Genomic DNA, 17,166 nt, shown 5'->3' with positions numbered 1-17,166 from the left:
TAACTTTCCCCACGTGTCAGACCCTTTGACTCCCGCTTAAGGGACTCACGCTCAAATGGCGCCAAGTACATCTAGGGCGCCCATAGCGTTTACTTTACAAGACATGGCGGCAGTCATGGATAATACACTGTCAGCGGTATTAGCCAGACTACCTGAACTTAGAGGTAAGCGAGATAGCTCTGGGGTGAGACAAAATGCAGAGCATACTGACGCTTTAAGAACCATGTCTGATACTGCCTCACAATATGCAGAAGCTGAGGAAAGAGAGCTTCAGTCAGTGGGTGATGTTAATGACTCAGGAAAGATACCTGATTCTAATATTTCTACATTTAAATTTAAGCTTGAACACCTCCGCGTGTTGCTTAGGGAGGTTTTAGCTGCTCTGAATGACTGTGATACCATTGCAGTGCCAGAGAAATTGTGTAGACTGGATAAATACTTTGCAGTGCCGGTGTGTACTGATGTTTTTCCAAATACCTAAAAGGTTTACAGAAATTATTAATAAGGAATGGGATAGACCAGGTGTGCCGTTCTCTTCCCCTCCTATTTTTAGAAAAATGTTTCCAATAGACGCCACCACACGGGACTTATGGCAGACAGTCCCTAAGGTGGAGGGAGCAGTTTCTACTCTAGTAAAGCGTACTACTATCCCTGTCGAGGACAGTTGTGCTTTTTTTTTAGATCCAATGGATAAAAAATTAGAGGTTACCTTAAGAAAATATTTATTCAACAAGGTTTTATCCTACAGCCCCTTGCATGCATTGCCCCTGTTACTGCTGCTGCGGCGTACTGGTTTGAGTCTCTGGAAGAGGCTTACAGGTAGCGACTCCATTGGATGACATACTTGGCAAACTTAGAGCACTTAAGCTAGCCAATTCTTTTATTCTGATGCCATTGTTCATTTGACTAAACTAACGGCTAAGAATTCTGGTTTTGCTATACAGGCGCGCAGAGCGCTATGGCTTAGATCATGGTCAGCTGACGTGACTTCAAAATCTAAGCTACTTAACATTCCCTTCAAGGGGCAGACCCTATTCAGGCCTGGTTGAAGGAGATTATTGCTGATATCACTGGAGGAAAAGGTCATGCCCTTCCTCAGGACAGGTCCAAATCTAGGGCCAAACAGTCTAATTTTCGTGCCTTTCAAAACTTCAAGGCAGGTGCGGCATCAACTTCCTCTAATAATAAATAAGTGGGAACTTTTGCTCAATCCAAGACGGTCTGGAGACCAAACCTGACCTGGAAAAAAGGTAAGCAGGTAAAAAAGCCTGCTGCTGCCTCTAAGACAGCATGAAGGAACGGTCCCCTATCCGGGAACGGATCTAGTAGGGGGCAGACTTTCACTCTTTGCCCAGGCGTGGGCAAGAGATGTTCAGGATCCCTGGGCGTTGGAAATTATATCCCAGGGATATCTTCTGGACTTCAAAGCTTCTCCCCCAAAAGGGAAATTTCACCTTTCACAATTATCTGCACACCAGATAAAGAGAGAGACATTCTTACACTGTGTACGAGACCTCCTAGTTATGGGAGTGATCCATCCAGTTCCAAAGGAGGAACAGGGACAGGGTTTTTACTCAAATCTGTTTGTGGTTCCCAAAAAAGAGGAAACCTTCAGACCAATTTTGGATCTAAAGATCTTAAACAAATTCCTCAAAGTTCCGTCGTTCAAGATGGAAACTATTCGTACCATCCTACCACTGATCCAGGAGGGTCAATATATGACTACAGTGGATCTAAAGGATGCTTATCTTCACATTCCGATACACAAAGATCATCATCGGTTTCTCAGGTTTGCCTTTCAAGACAGGCATTACCAGTTGTAGCTCTTCCCTTGGGATTAGCTACAGCCCCAAGAATCTTTACAAAGGTTCTAGGGTCGCTTATGGCGGTCCTAAGGCCGCGGAGCATAGCAGTAGCCCCTTATTTAGACGACATCCTGATACAGGCGTCAAACTTCCAAATTGCCAAGTCTCATACGGACGTAGTACTGGCATTTCTGTGGTCGCATTGGTGGAAAGTGAACGAGGAAAATAGTTCTCTATCCCCACTCACAAGAGTTTCCTTTCTAGGGACTCTGATAGATTCTGTAGAAATGAAAATTCACCTGACGGAGTCCAGGTTATCAAAGCTTCTAAATTCCTGCCGGGTTCTTCATTCCATTCCGCGCCCTTCGGTGGTTCAGTGTATGGAAGTAATCGGCTTAATGGTAGCGGCAATGGACATAGTGCCGTTTGCACGCTTACATCTCAGACCGCTGCAGCTATGCATGCTCCTGTCAGTGGAACGAGGATTACACAGATTTGTCCCCTCAACTGAATCTGGACCAAGAGACCAGGGATTCTCTTCTCTGGTGGCTATCCCGGGTCCATCTGTCCAAAGGTATGACCTTTCGCAGGCCAGATTGGACAATTGTTACGACAGATGCCAGCCTTCTAGGTTGGGGTGCAGTCTGGAACTCCCTGAAGGCTCAGGGATCGTGGACTCAGGAGGAGTCTCTCCTTCCATTAAATATTCTGGAACTAAGAGCGATATTCAAGGCTCTTCAGGCTTGGCCTCAGTTAGCAACTCTGAGGTACATCAGATTTCAGTCGGACAACATCACGACTGTAGCTTACATCAACCATCAAGGGGGAACGAGAAGTTCCCTAGAGATCTTAGAAGTTTCAAAAATAATTCGCTGGGCAGAGATTCACTCTTGCCACCTATCAGCTATCCATATCCCAGGTCTAGAGCACTGGGAGGCGGATTTTCTAAGTCGTCAGACTTTTCATCCGGGAGAGTGGGAACTCCATCCGGAGGTATTTGCACAACTGATTCATTGTTGGGGCAAACCAGAACTGGATCTCATGGCGTCTCGCCAGAACGCCAAGCTTCCGTGTTACGGATCCAGGTCCAGGGATCCCAAGGCGACACTGATGCTCTAGCAGCGCCCTGGTCTTTCAACCTGGCTTATGTGTTTCCACTGTTTCCTCTGCTCCCTCGACTGATTGCCAAGATCAAGCAGGAGAGAGCATTGGTGGTTCTGATAGCACCTGCGTGGCCACGCAGGACCTGGTATGCAGATCTAGTGGACATGTCATCCTTTCCACCATGGTCTCTGCCTCTGAAACAGGACCTTCTACTTCAGGGTCCTTTCAACCATCCAAATCTAATTTCTCTGAGGCTGACTGCCTGGAGATTGAACGCTTCTCCGAGTCAGTTATTGATACCTTAAGACAGGCACGAAAGCCTGTCACCAGGAAAATTTACCATAAGGTATGGCGTAGATATCTTTATTGGTGTGAATCCAAGGGTTACTCATGGAGTAAGGTCAGGATTGCTAGGATATTATCTTTTCTCCAAGAAGGTTTGGAAAAAGGATTGTCAGCTAGTAAAGCGTCTGGCAGATGTTCCAGACGTTCAGGCATTTTGTCAGGCTTTAGTTAGAATCAAGCCTGTGTTTAAACCTGTTGCTCCACCATGGAGCTTAAACTTGGTTCTTAAGGTTCTTCAAGGAGTTCCGTTTGAACCTCTTCATTCCATAGATATCAAGCTTTTATCTTGGAAAGTTCTTTTTTGGTAGCTATTTCCTCGGCTCGTAGAGTCTCTGAGCTATCTGCCTTACAATGTGATTCTCCTTATCTGATTTTTCATACGGATAAGGTAGTCCTGCGTACCAAACCTGGGTTCTTACCTAAGGTGGTATCTAACAAGAATATCAATCAAGAGATTGTTGTTCCATCCTTGTGTTACACAATCTGGACGTGGTCCGTGCTTTAAAGTTTTACTTACAAGCTACTAAAGATTTTCGTCAAACATCTGCTTTGTTTGTTGTCTACTCTGGACAGAGGAGAGGTCAAAAGGCTTCTGCAACCTCTTTTTCTTTTTGACTAAGAAGCTTAATCCGCTTAGCCTATGAGACTGCTGGACAGCAGCCTCCTGAAAGGATTACAGCTCATTCCACTAGAGCTGTGGCTTCCACTTGGGCCTTTAAAAATGAGGCTTCTTTTGATCAGATTTGCAAGGCGACGACTTGGTCTTCGCTTCATATTTTTTCAAAATTTTACAAATTTGATACTTTTGCTTCTTCGGAGGCTATATTTGGGAGAAAGGTTTTACGGGCAGTGGTTCCTTCCATTTAAGTTCCTGCCTTGTCCCTCCCTTCATCCGTGTACTTTAGCTTTGGTATTGGTATCCCACAAGTAATGGATGATCCGTAGACTGGATACACCTTACAAGAGAAAACACAATTTATGCTTACCTGATAAATTTATTTCTCTTGTGGTGTATCCAGTCCACGGCCCGCCCTGTCATTTTAAGGCAGGTAATTTTTAAATTTAAACTACAGTAACCACTGCACCCTATGGCTCCTCCTTTCTCGGCTTGTTTTCGGTCGAATGACTGGCTATGACAGTTAGGGGAGGAGCTATATTACAGCTCTGCTGTGGGTGTCCTCTTGCAACTTCCTGTTGGGAATGAGAATATCCCACAAGTAATGGATGATCCGTGGACTGGATATACCACAAGAGAAATAAATTTATCAGGTAAGCATAAATTGTGTTTTTATAGATATCAAAAGCTAATTTATTACCTTCTTTATATACTTTAGTATCTAAAAAGGTTATAGATTCCTCACTATATTCAATTGAGAATTCAAGTCCCCTGACGGCTGAGTTAAGTTCACTGACAAAGTCCTTGAGGGTATCTACGTTGCCCCACCATATGCCAAACACATCATTAATGTACTGCCACCATATGGCTCCATTTTTTATGAATTTCTCATTCTCATCGATGATTTTATCCTCTATTTCGTTTGTGAAGAGGTTGGCATGCGATGGGGCAACGTTAGTGCCCATTGCTGTCCCTTTAATTTGGATATACCAGTCATCTTGAAACATAAAATGGTCCCAATACAGAATCAATCTTAGTAACTCTTCAACAAACTCCACTTGTTTGTGTACTTTTTATTGACGTTAAGCACTTTTCTTATTTTTCTTATCCCTGTCTCATGCTTTATAGCCGTATACAGGCTTTTTACATCCACTGTGAAAACAAGGAATTTGTCAGTCTACAATACCAGTTATTTTGCTTTTCTCAAAAAGTCACCAGTATCTTTTAAATAAGAAGACATTTGCAATACCTCAGTTTGTAGTAATTTATCCAAGAATATGGAAACATTTGAAAAAAACAGACTCAATGCTGAATAAGGGTTAATTGCACCCGAAACGTTGCTTGATGTCTGTTTAAAAGAGAGAGAAATTAACTACAGTGCTGTGGACATTAACTTTTCTTCTTGTTGAATCGTGAGTTTTTTGTAATTAGGGAGTCTTTTATGCATCCTAGATCATGATCGTCAGTGGGCAGAGCTTGGCAATCATTTCAAAGTGGCCAGTATAGAAAGTGTGCAGGAGGCTATTTGCAGCTTAATCTAAGGTAAGACTTTAAAGGGATACTAAACCCAATTGTTTTCTTTAATGATTCAGATAGAGCATGCAATTTTAAAGGGGCAGTCTAGTCCAAAAAAAACGTTTGTGAATTTGATAGGGCATGCAATTTGAAACATTCTAATTTACTTTTATCACCAATTTTGCTTTGTTCTCTTGGTATTCTTATTTGAAAGCTAAACCTAGGTCGGCTCATATGCTAATTTCTTAGACCTTAAAGGCTGCTTACCTGATAAATGTATTTCTCTTGTGGTGTATCCAGTCCACGGATTCATCCATTACTTGTGGGATATTCTCCTTCCCAACAGGAAGCTGCAAGAGGACACCTACAGCAGAGCTCTCTATATAGCTCCTCCCCCAACTGCCACTCCCAGTCATTCGACCGAAGACAAGCAAGAGAAAGGAGAAACTATAGGGTGCAGTGGTGACTGTAGTTTAAAAATTAAAAAACACCTGCCTTAAAATGACAGGGCGGGCCGTGGACTGGATACACCACAAGAGAAATAAATTTATCAGGTAAGCATAAATTTTGTTTTCTCTTGTAAGGTGTATCCAGTCCACGGATTCATTCATTACTTGCGGGATACCAATACCAAAGCTATAGGACACGGATGAAGGGAGGGACAAGGCAGGCGCTTAAACGGAAGGCACCACTGCCTGTAAGACCTTTCCCCAAAAATAGCCTCTGAAGAAGCAAAAGTTTCAAATTTGTAGAATTTAGAAAAAGTATGAAGCGAAGACCAAGTCGCACCCTTACAAATCTGTTCAACAGAAGCCTCATTCTTAAAGGTCCATGTGGAAGCTACCGCTCTAGTGGAATGAGCTATAATTCTTTCAGGAGGCTGCTGGCCAGCAGTCTCATAAGCTAAGCGGATTATACTTCTTAGCCAAAAAGAAAGAGAAGTTGCCGAAGCCTTTTGGCCTCTCCTCTGTCCAGAGTAGACCACAAACAAAGCAGATGTTTGACGAAAATCCTTCGTAGCTTGTAAATAAAATTTTAAAGCACGAACCACATCAAGATTGTGTAATAGACGTTCCTTCTTTGAAGAAGGATTAGGACACAGTGAAGGAACAACAATCTCCTGATTGATATTCTTATTAGATACCACCTTAGGAAGAAAACCAGGTTTGGTACGTAACACTACCTTATCTGCATGGAAAATTAGATAAGGGGAATCACATTGTAAAGCAGATAACTCCGAAACTCTTCGAGCCGAGGAGATAGCTACTAAAAACAGAACTTTCCAAGATAAAATTTTAATATCTATGGAATGCAAAGGTTCAAACGGAACCCCTTGCAGAACCTTAAGAACTAAATTTAAACTCCATGGCGGAGCAACAGGTTTAAACACAGGCTTGATTCTAACTAAAGCCTGACAAAATGCCTGAACATCTGGAGTATCAGCCAGACGCTTGTGCAAAAGAATAGACAGAGCAGATATCTGTCCCTTTAAGGAACTAGCTGACAATCCCTTCTCCAATCCTTCTTGGAGAAAAGATAATATCCTAGGAATCCTGACCTTACTCCATGAGTAACCTTTGGATTCACACCAATGAAGATATCTACACCATATCTTATGATAGATTTTCCTGGTGACCGGCTTTCGAGCCTGAATTAAGGTATCAATGACCGACTCAGAGAAACCACGCTTAGCAGTCAGACGCAGAGAAATTAGATTTGGATGGTTGAAAGGACCCTGAAGTAGAAGGTCCTGCCTCAGCGGCAGAGTCCATGGTGGAAGGGATGACATGTCCACCAGATCTGCATACCAAGTCCTGCGTGGCCATGCAGGTGCTATCAAAATCACCAAAGCTCTCTCCTGCTTGATCTTGGAAATCAGACGAGGGAGCAGAGGAAACGGTGGAAACACATAAGCCAGGTTGAAGGACCAAGGCGCTGCTAGAGCATCTATCAGCACTGCCTTGGGATCCCTGGACCTGGACCCGTAACGAGGAAGCTTGGCGTTCTGACGAGACGCCATGAGATCCAGTTCTGGTTTGCCCCAAAGTTGAATCAACTGTGCAAATACCTCTGGATGGAGTTCCCACTCCCCCGGATGAAAAGTCTGCCGACTTAGAAAATCCGCCTCCCAGTTCTCTACTCCTGGGATATGGATAGCTGATGGCAAGAGTGAACCTCTGCCCATAGAATTATTTTTGAAACCTCCAACATTGCTAGGGAACTCCTTGTTCCCCCTTGATAGTTGATGTAGGCTACAGTCGTGATATTGTCCGACTGAAATCTGATGAACCTGACCGCAGCAAGCTGAGGCCAAGCCTGAAGAGCATTGAATATCGCTCATAGTTCCAGAATGTTTATCGGAGGAGTGCCTCCTCCTGAGTCCACAAGCCCTGAGCCTTCAGGGAGTTCCAGACTGCACCCCAGCCCAGAAGGCTGGCATCTGTCATTACTATTGTCCAATCTGGCCTGCGGAAGGTCATACCCTTGGACAGATGGACCCGAGATAGCCACCAGAGAAGAGAATCCCTGGTCTCTTGATCTAGATCTAGTAGAGGGGACAAATCTGTGAAATCCCCATTCCACTGACTGAGCATGCAAAGTTGCAGCGGTCTGAGATGTAGGCGGGCAAACGGCACTATGTCCATTGCCGCTACCATTAAGCCAATTACTTCCATACACTGAGCCACTGAAGGGCGAGAAGTAGAATAAAGAACACGGCAGGAATTTAGAAGTTTTGACAACCTGGTCTCTGTCAGGTAAATCTTCATTTCTACAGAATCTATCAGAGTTCCTTGGAAGGAAACTCTTGTGAGAGGGGATAGAGAACTCTTTTCTTCGTTCACCTTCCATCCATGAGACCTCAGGAATGCCGGAACAATGTCTGTATGGGACCTGGCGATTTGAAAATTCGACGCCGGTATCAGAATGTCGTCTAGTTAAGGGGCTACTGCTATACCCTGTGGCCTTAGGACCGCTAGGAGTGACCCTAGAACTTTCGTAAAGATTCTTGGTGCCGTAGCTAACCCGAAGGGAAGAGCCACAAACTGGTAATGTCTGTCTAAGAAGGCGAAACTGAGAAACCGATGATGATCTCTGTGTATCGGAATGTGAAGATAAGCATCCTTTAAGTCCACGGTAGTCATATATTGACCCTCCTGAATCATAGGTAGGATGGTTCTAATAGTCTCCATCTTGAAGGATGGGACCCTGAGAAATTTGTTTAAGATCTTGAGATCTAAGATTGGTCTGAAGGTTCCCTCTTTCTTGGGAACTACAAACAGATTTGAATAGAAGCCTTACCCCTGTTCCTCCCTTGGAACTGGGTGGATCACTCCCATAACTAGGAGGTCTTGAACACAATGTAAGAATGCCTCTCTCTTTATCTGGTTTGCAGATAATTGTGAGATATAAAATCTCCCTTTTGGGGAAGAATCTTTGAAGTCCAGAAGATATCCCTGGGACACAATTTCCAACGTCTGGGTGAAGAGATAAAGTATGCCCCCTACTAGATCCATTTCCGGGGCTGATCCTTCATGCTGTCTTAGAGGCAGCAGCAGTTTTTTTGGCCTGCTTTCCTTTGTTCCAAGCCTGGTTAGGTCTCCAGACCGGCTTGGACTGGGCAAAATTTCCCTCTTGTTTTGTATTAGAGGAAGTTGAAGCTGCGCCACTCTTGAAGTTTCGAAAGGAACAAAAATTAGTCTGTTTGGTCCTTAATTTGTTGGACCTATCCTGAGGAAGGGCGTGACCTTTTCCTCCAGTAATATCAGAAATGATCTCCTTCAGTCCAGGCCCGAATAGGGTCTGCCCCTTGAAGGGAATGTTGAGAAGCTTAGACTTTGAAGTAACGTCAGCTGACCAGGATTTAAGCCATAGCGCCCTACGCGCCTGAATAGCAAAACCTGAGTTTTTAGCCGTTAGCTTGGTTAAATGAACAACGGCGTCAGAAACAAATGAATTGGCTAGCTTAAGAGCTTTAAGCTTGTCAAGGATATCATCCAACGGGGTTTCTACCTGTAGAGCCTCTTCTAGAGACTCAAACCAGAAGGCCGCCGCAGCAGCAGTGACTGGGGCAATGCATGCAAGAGGCTGGAGAATAAAACCTTGTTGAATAAAAATTTTCTTAAGGTAACCCTCTAATTTTTTGTCCATTGGATCTAGAAAAGCACAACTGTCCTCGACCGGGATAGTTGTACGCTTCGCTAGGGTAGAGACTGCTCCCTCCACCTTAGGGACCGTCTGCCACAAGTCCCGTGTGGCGGCATCTATAGGAAACATCTTTTTAAAAACAGGAGGGGTAGAGAACGGTACACCTGGTCTATCCCATTCCTTAGTAATAATTTCTGAAAACCTCTTAGGGATTGGAAAAACATCAGTGTAAACAGGCACTGCATAGTATTTATCCAACTTACACAATTTCTCTGGGACTACAATGGCGTCACAGTCATCCAGAGTTGCTAAAACCTCCCTGAGCAACACGCGGAGGTGTTCAAGTTTAAATTTAAATGTAGACATATCAGAATCAGGTTGAAGTGTCTTCCCTGAATCAGAAAAATCACCCACAGATAGAAGCTCTCCTGCTTCGGCTTCTGCACATTGTGAGGGTATATCAGACATAGCTACTAAAGCGTCAGAGAGCTCTGTATTTGTTCTAGTCTCAGAGCTGTCTCGCTTTCCTTGTAACCCTGGCAGTTTGGACAATACCTCTGTAAGGGTATGATTCATAACTGCCGCCATGTCTTGTAAGGTATTCGCCATGGGCGCGCTAGATGTACTTGGCGTCCCTTGAGCGGGAGTTATAGGTTCTGACACGTGGGGAGAGTTAGTCGGCATAACTTCCCCCTTGTCAATTTCCTCTGGTGATAAATCTTTTAAAGCCAGAATATGGTCTTTATAATTTATAGTAAGATCAGTGCATTTGGTACACATTCTAACAGGCCCATTTATCAAAGGTCTTGCGGACCTGATCCGACACTGCGGATCAGGTCCGCAAGACCTCGCTAAATGCGGAGAGCAATACGCTCTCCGCATTTAACATTGCACCAGCAGCTCACAAGAGCTGCTGGTGCAACGCCGCCCCCCTGCTGACTCGCGGCCAATCGGCCGCCAGCAGGGAGCTGTCAATCAACCCGATCGTATTCGATCGGGTTGATGTCTGGCGATTCCTGTCCGCCTGTTCAGAGCAGGCGGACAGGGTTATGGAGCAGCGGTCTTTAGACCGCTGCTTCATAAGTTGTGTTTCTGGCGAGTCTGAAGACTCGCCAGAAACACGGCCCTTCAAGCTCCATACGGAGCTTGATAAATGGGCCTGTAAGAGGGGGTTCCACAATGGCTTCTAAACATAATGAACAAGGAGTTTCCTCTATGTCAGACATGTTTAACAGACTAGTAATGAGACCAGCAAGCTTGGAAAACACTTTAATAAATGTGAAAAAGCAGAATATAAAAAACGGTACTGTGCCTTTAAGGAAAAAAAACAATCACATAAACTGCAAAACAGTGAATAAAATGCAGTAAACGTTACGACATTTTTACAGTGTGTATAATAGACTAAAATAGCATTGCACCCACTTGCAAATGGATGATTAACCCCTCAGGCTCAAAAACGAATCAGAAAAACGGTAAAACCGTTATAAACAGTCACAAGCAAACTGCCACAGCTCTACTGTGGCTCCTACCTGCCCTTAAAACGACTTTTGTAGGCACAAAAACCCTTTACAGAGGTCCTATATGTCAGGGGACTCCTTCAGGGAAGCTGGATGTCTCAGACTGTAAAAACTACTGCGCAATTAGAGCGCGAAAATAGGCCCCTCCCACCATACACTCAACGTGAAAGGGCCATAAATAACTACTCCTAGGAGAAATCTAATCAGCCATGTGGAAAACTAGGCCCCAAATAAAGATTTATCACCTTCAGTAAAAAAACGTTTTTTATATATCATGCAAACGTTTTACATACTAAGTAATAAGAGCAATTAACATGAATATTACCCTTTACTGCAAGCATGATCCCAGTCGTTTGTTAAATCACTGTAATCAGGCTTACCTTAAATATATCAGGCACTGTCAGCATTTTCTAAACCTTATCATCTCTCTAGAAAAAAATATACTGAACATACCTCAGAGCAGATAATTCTGCAGGCCATTCCCCCAGCTGAAGTTTTCCCATACTCTTCAGTTATGTGTGAGAACAGCAGTGGACCTTAGTTACAACCTGTTAAGATCATCAAAAACCTCAGGCAGAACTCTTCTTCTAATTTCTGCCTGAGGTAAAAACAGTACAACGCCGGTACCGTTTAAAAATAACAAACTTTTGATTGAAGATAAACTACACTAAGTCACCACATATCTCTTGATACTTCCTTTCTCGTCGAGAGCTGCAAGAGAATGACTGGGAGTGGCAGTTGGGGGAGGAGCTATATAGACAGCTCTGCTGAGGGGGGCCTCTTGCAGCTTCCTGTTGGGAAGGAGAATATCCCACAAGTAATGGATGAATCCGTGGGCTGGATACACCTTGCAAGAGAAATTAGAAGCTGGCTCATAGGTTTAGTATCCTTTTAAGATGACTAAGGCCTGATATTTCACATCTGGACTGTCCTAATGGATGGGGTCAGACTAATATACTGCAGGAGAGTACTCTTCTATAAAAGGCAAACTCCGGATTAAAAAAGGTTTTGCCCTGGATGGTTATCCTCCCATAGGTCACGCTACTCAGTGCTGTCCATACCATTTGAGCTTTTTTAAGGATTCTAAATAAACAAAAGAATAAAAAAAAATGTATTGCAATGTGAAATCATTTATTACTGAATATGTATCAACTGATAAGAATATGTTACTAAAATTATCATTTGAATAAATTATCAAATAAAAATAATTGGTGATGGTGGACTCTTACTGTATGTTTTTAATATAATGACATATTTATAGGCATATACAAGCCCTTATTGCGAGCATTTGAGATGTACTGTATATCTCTGGAAAAGTCACATTGTCATCACCTGCTTATCTGTGCTTTTGCTACACGCAAGTAAATAATTTTTATTTTTTGGGATAAAACAAAAATTATCGATTTAGTGCTAGATTTTAAAGCTCAGAATGTCACAAAGGGGAGATGTTTTTTATTTACTATGAGATCTGTATTATAGTTATGATATTGTAGTAGAACATTAAACAGTTTGTTGGTGTACCATTTTGCATTTAAGTCCTACTATAAAAGTATTATTATTATTTTTTTTTATTTCATACTCTCAGGTGATATTTGCTAGTGGGTGGGCATATGCAGTCACGTGACTTGGTGTAGGTAGAAAGTTACTAAAACACTTAGGGACTTCTGCTTCCTGATATAGTCCCCTTCCTGCAGGCTTCACCTCTGTTTCTGTCTCACTGGATTGTATGAACCACAGTTCTGGAAAAAAAATTCCACAGATGATGAAGATTGTGACTGGTTTACCTTTCCTTCAAGTATCAGCCACCCGTGATCTTCACCAGTACTTTGCCTTTGCATATGCTTTTGTAGGGTTTACACACAGAGTAAACTAGGATCATTAACACAAAAAGTGCTCTAACAAATTAGACCTGGAAATGTGCACTTGACTGGTTGAGCAGTAATTCTGATATGCAGGTCCTAACACTATGCTTACTTGACACTCATGGGGCAAAGGAACATGTTAAGGCGTACTATATACCTAGTTATTGTTGAGGGCAATATTCTTTTTCATTCCCCAAGTAGGTCCTAGTTTGGCTATACATGAACTGACGGTGTCAGAAAAAGGAGCGGTATGTATGTCAGACAGAGAATTGCCAGACACTGCTTGACGTTTCTGCCCACCCCACATGGCAAAAGGTTTTATATCTACATCAATGATGGCTTTTTAATAATAGAGGCAAAAAAGACATAGCATCTAAAAATAATAGTTTTACTAAATATTGTAAAATAATAAATTATAAATCTATGTGAACAATATGTAAAAGTTTATTTCCTAAGATATGGTGAGTCTACGGCTTTAGTAATTACTGTTGGGAATATCACTCCTGGCCAGCAGGAGGAGGCAAAGAGCACCACAGTTAAACTGCTAAGTATCACTCCCTTACCCACAACCCCCAGTCATTCTCTTTGCCTTCGGTGCATGGAGGAGGTGAAGTTTAGGTGTCTGAAGAAAATGTTTTATTTCATCTACAGGCAAGTCTTGGGGTATAGCCGTATTCCACGTAATTACTTGCAGTCAGGTAGTGGTGGCTTTAAAGCAGTTAGGAACTTGTAAAGAGGTACTTACTACGTTTTCCTAACAATTGCTGCCCTAGTTTAGAAAGCCAGAGTTGGCTACGCTGTTCTTTCTTTTTCAAAGGTCTATGTGAGAAACTGTGTCCTCTCATACCTTGTAACTGTCTACATGCTTGACAGCGGAGCAGGTAAGTGCTTTTTCTTTCAGTTGGGGAGACCATGCACTTAACAAATTAAAAACACTGCTTTTTTATTGGGACATAGATAATCCTGTTGTATGGGTTACACTGGGGCATGAAGCAGGCACTGTAGCATGTGTGAGACTGATATTTAAACTCTTTTAAAAAGAAAGGGTAAAATGTTTTTATTAGGCTTTATTTTCTGACACATATTTACTTGATAAAACAATACAAGTTTGAACTGAAAGTAAGGACGAATTTTCTATTTCAGCAGCTTATTAATTTCCCTTTTGCTTTAAAATAAAACGATGCAACATTTTAAACTGTCAGGTTTGAAAAAATGGTTATTTCTGGTACTCAGTGTCGCAGCAGTAATTTGAGCTCGGCAGTTGAGGTCACATGACCGGCTTTACTTCATAACGTTTCTGAGGAAAAGTAGTTTTTCTCCATTTCTGGGTGATCCGGTCTTAATTTGTAGCGGTAAGGCCCCTCCGTAATTGAGATGTGGGGTTGCCTGAGGGGTATTTTAGATGTTTATTTGATGTTTATTAAATGTTTTTTCTTAACTTTTCTCACATAATTTTAGCTGGGGATTGATCCTAATTTTTCTTTGGCTTTTTTTTTTTTTTGAGGTTTAATTCACGGCACAAGAACAATGCATTTCAGGAAAATCAATACACAATAATTGTTTCCAGCTATACATCCAAAATTAGCTCAACAACTATACATAACATCTTTATATGTAGTTTTTTAAATAATATTAGTAAACATCATGCTTGGCAATTACACTGAAAGTCTTCCAAATTCCAAACTAAAGCCACTTTTGGACCTCACCGTACTATAATAGATATCAAGCTACAGAAGACAACCATGAACAAGAGGGGACCACTCATGGGTCCCAATTGATAAACCTCCGTTTTTTTTGGAAGTAAAAAAAAAAGCAGGCAACGTATTATTTAATGGGACAAGACTTAGCCAAACACAGGAGGAAAGGGATTTGGGGGTAGTAATAGATAACAAGCTAAAGATGGGTGCACAATGCAGGGCAGCAGCTTCAAAGGCTAATAAGATACTAGCATGTATTAAAAGAGGCATTGACTCAAGGGAGGAAAGCATAATTCTGTCACTATATAAAGCCCTGGTAAGACCTCACCTTGAGTATGGAGTGCAGTTCTGGGGACCAATCGCAAAAAAAGATATTGCAGAACTAGAAAAAGTTCAGAGAAGGGCCACAAAGCTAATAAGGGGATTGGAGAATTTAACCTATGATGAGAGGCTAGCCAAACTGGGTCTGTTTTCTTTAGAAAAAAGGTGCTTAAGAGGTGACATGATTACTTTATATAAATATATTCAAGGCCCATATACAGAGATGGCAGAAGCTCTGTTTATTCCAAGAAAATTGTTTGTGATCAGAGGTCACAATTTTAGGTTGGAGGAAAGAAGATTTAATCTCCCGCAACAGAAACGTTTTTTCACTGTAAGAGCAATAAAATTGTGGAACTCATTACCAAAGGAGGTAGTGAATGCCAATACCCTAGATACATTTTAAAATTATTTGGATACATTTCTGTCTATAAACAAAATTCATGGATATGATTGCTAGTATTAAATGGGTCACCTTTTAGTGGGATTATTTAAGTTTAACTGGAGCTTTTTGTATATATTTTAGATTTCTCGATGGACTTCAGTCTTTTTTCAACCTCATCTACTATGTTACTATGTTACTATGTAACATACTTCTATGTTTGGGTTTTGAAGGATATAGTAGAAGGATTTATTCATATCTATTATAGCTATATATAACCATGTGCTAAGAGTGTCCAGACTAGTTCATGTTAAAGGAAATGTTTTTTAGGGGACATTGAGAATTGTCCAATTCTGAGACTTATTAAGAAATCTTCTGATCAAATCTTCAGATCTGTCCTTTTCCCATAATTACCTTACCCTATGCCATCTCTTTTGTAAAAGCTTCCATCTGCAGGGTTGTTAAATGGGCTCACATACCATCTTGGCTGAGGATGATTGCGTTGGATAGATTAACTGCTTAGGTCCCAGCTGTGAATGCTAACTTTCTGTTCAAGTGTGGGTCGTAACCTCCCTAGTTGCACTTTCCTAATCTTGCCTCATTTAGCAATAGATCAAACCTCCTCTGTTATCGGTTTCTTCTTACTTCACTTGCTGGTGTGGTTCCGATCTCCTGTAACATTCAGCGGCTGTAGGTTTGGCGCTGCACAGGTTATTATTATTATCGGTTATTTGTAGAGCGCCAACAGATTCTGCAGCGCTAAGGTTAGCTGTGGAGCTAGAGGACGAGGATGTGGGGTTATCTTTGTGCCATCTCCTCTCTTACAAGTAGTTGAGTGCATGGGAGTCTTCTGGTTCCTAATGCCACGTGGGGATATCTGCGATATATTTTGCGGGACTAAGAGAACTTTGTTTATTAGCGCTGATGAATTCCCAGAGCTCTGTTTTTGCTGGAGGTTATAGTTTGCTGTTTTTTGAAGCTCCACTTGCATCAGCACAATACTTAAGCTCCTTTGCAAGTCGCGGAAGTGCTGAGTTATTAGAGACTGAACCCTCTGCTCCCAAACATCTGCTACCTCCATTACAGTTGAACGGTATTGTTCCATTTAGTTAATTAGTGTTTGTCAGCTGCTGAATACTCCTGCTTTTACCCGGAGAACGGGGGGGGGGGGGGTTTAGAGATGATGTACTAAGGCTGCCACCTTACCTTGCTAACAGTCCGGATCAGCCTGATACTGCAATCATGAAAATAATATCCCTCTGCCTGGTAATGTTTCCTATTGCTATATCAAAGTCGTAATCTTCTGGATTTGAAGTAGATTTTCAGTTAATCGGCAGATTGTCCATAAGTTAGCAGGAGCCTCTGTTTTGCAACCAGACATGACAGCCACCCGGACACGCTCCTCCTTGGCTTATTTTAATTTAATATTAAAATCTTTGAAACTTATCTGCACAAGTTTATTTACTGTTTTCTTCTTAAAAGGGAAGAGTCCACAGATGCATTCATTACTTTTAGGAATACAGAACACAGGAGGAGGCAAAGACACCCCAGTCAAAGGCTTAAATACCTCCCCCACTTCTCTCATCCCCCAGTCATTCTTTGCTTTTCATCACAGGAGGTTGGTAGAGAAGTGTCAGAAGTTCGAGATAGTCTCTTATGGAGGGTAGTACACTTCACAATGGAACTGGAGTTTTAAGTAATCCTGTCAGCCTCTCAGTGAGAGCATGGATGAAAGTTAGAGTCCGGAGATGCAGGGAGAGTTTTTCTGCAAACCCGTCCCGACTCACATTAACAGCTCCTTGGTAATCAGTGTTGACGAGTTTCAGTGCCTACCTTTCTTTACTCAAGTCCATGTCAGA

Source organism: Bombina bombina, chromosome 1, assembly GCF_027579735.1.
Source record: "Bombina bombina isolate aBomBom1 chromosome 1, aBomBom1.pri, whole genome shotgun sequence".
Taxonomy (NCBI): Eukaryota; Metazoa; Chordata; class Amphibia; order Anura; family Bombinatoridae; genus Bombina; species Bombina bombina.
This window is presented reverse-complemented; position numbering follows the sequence as displayed.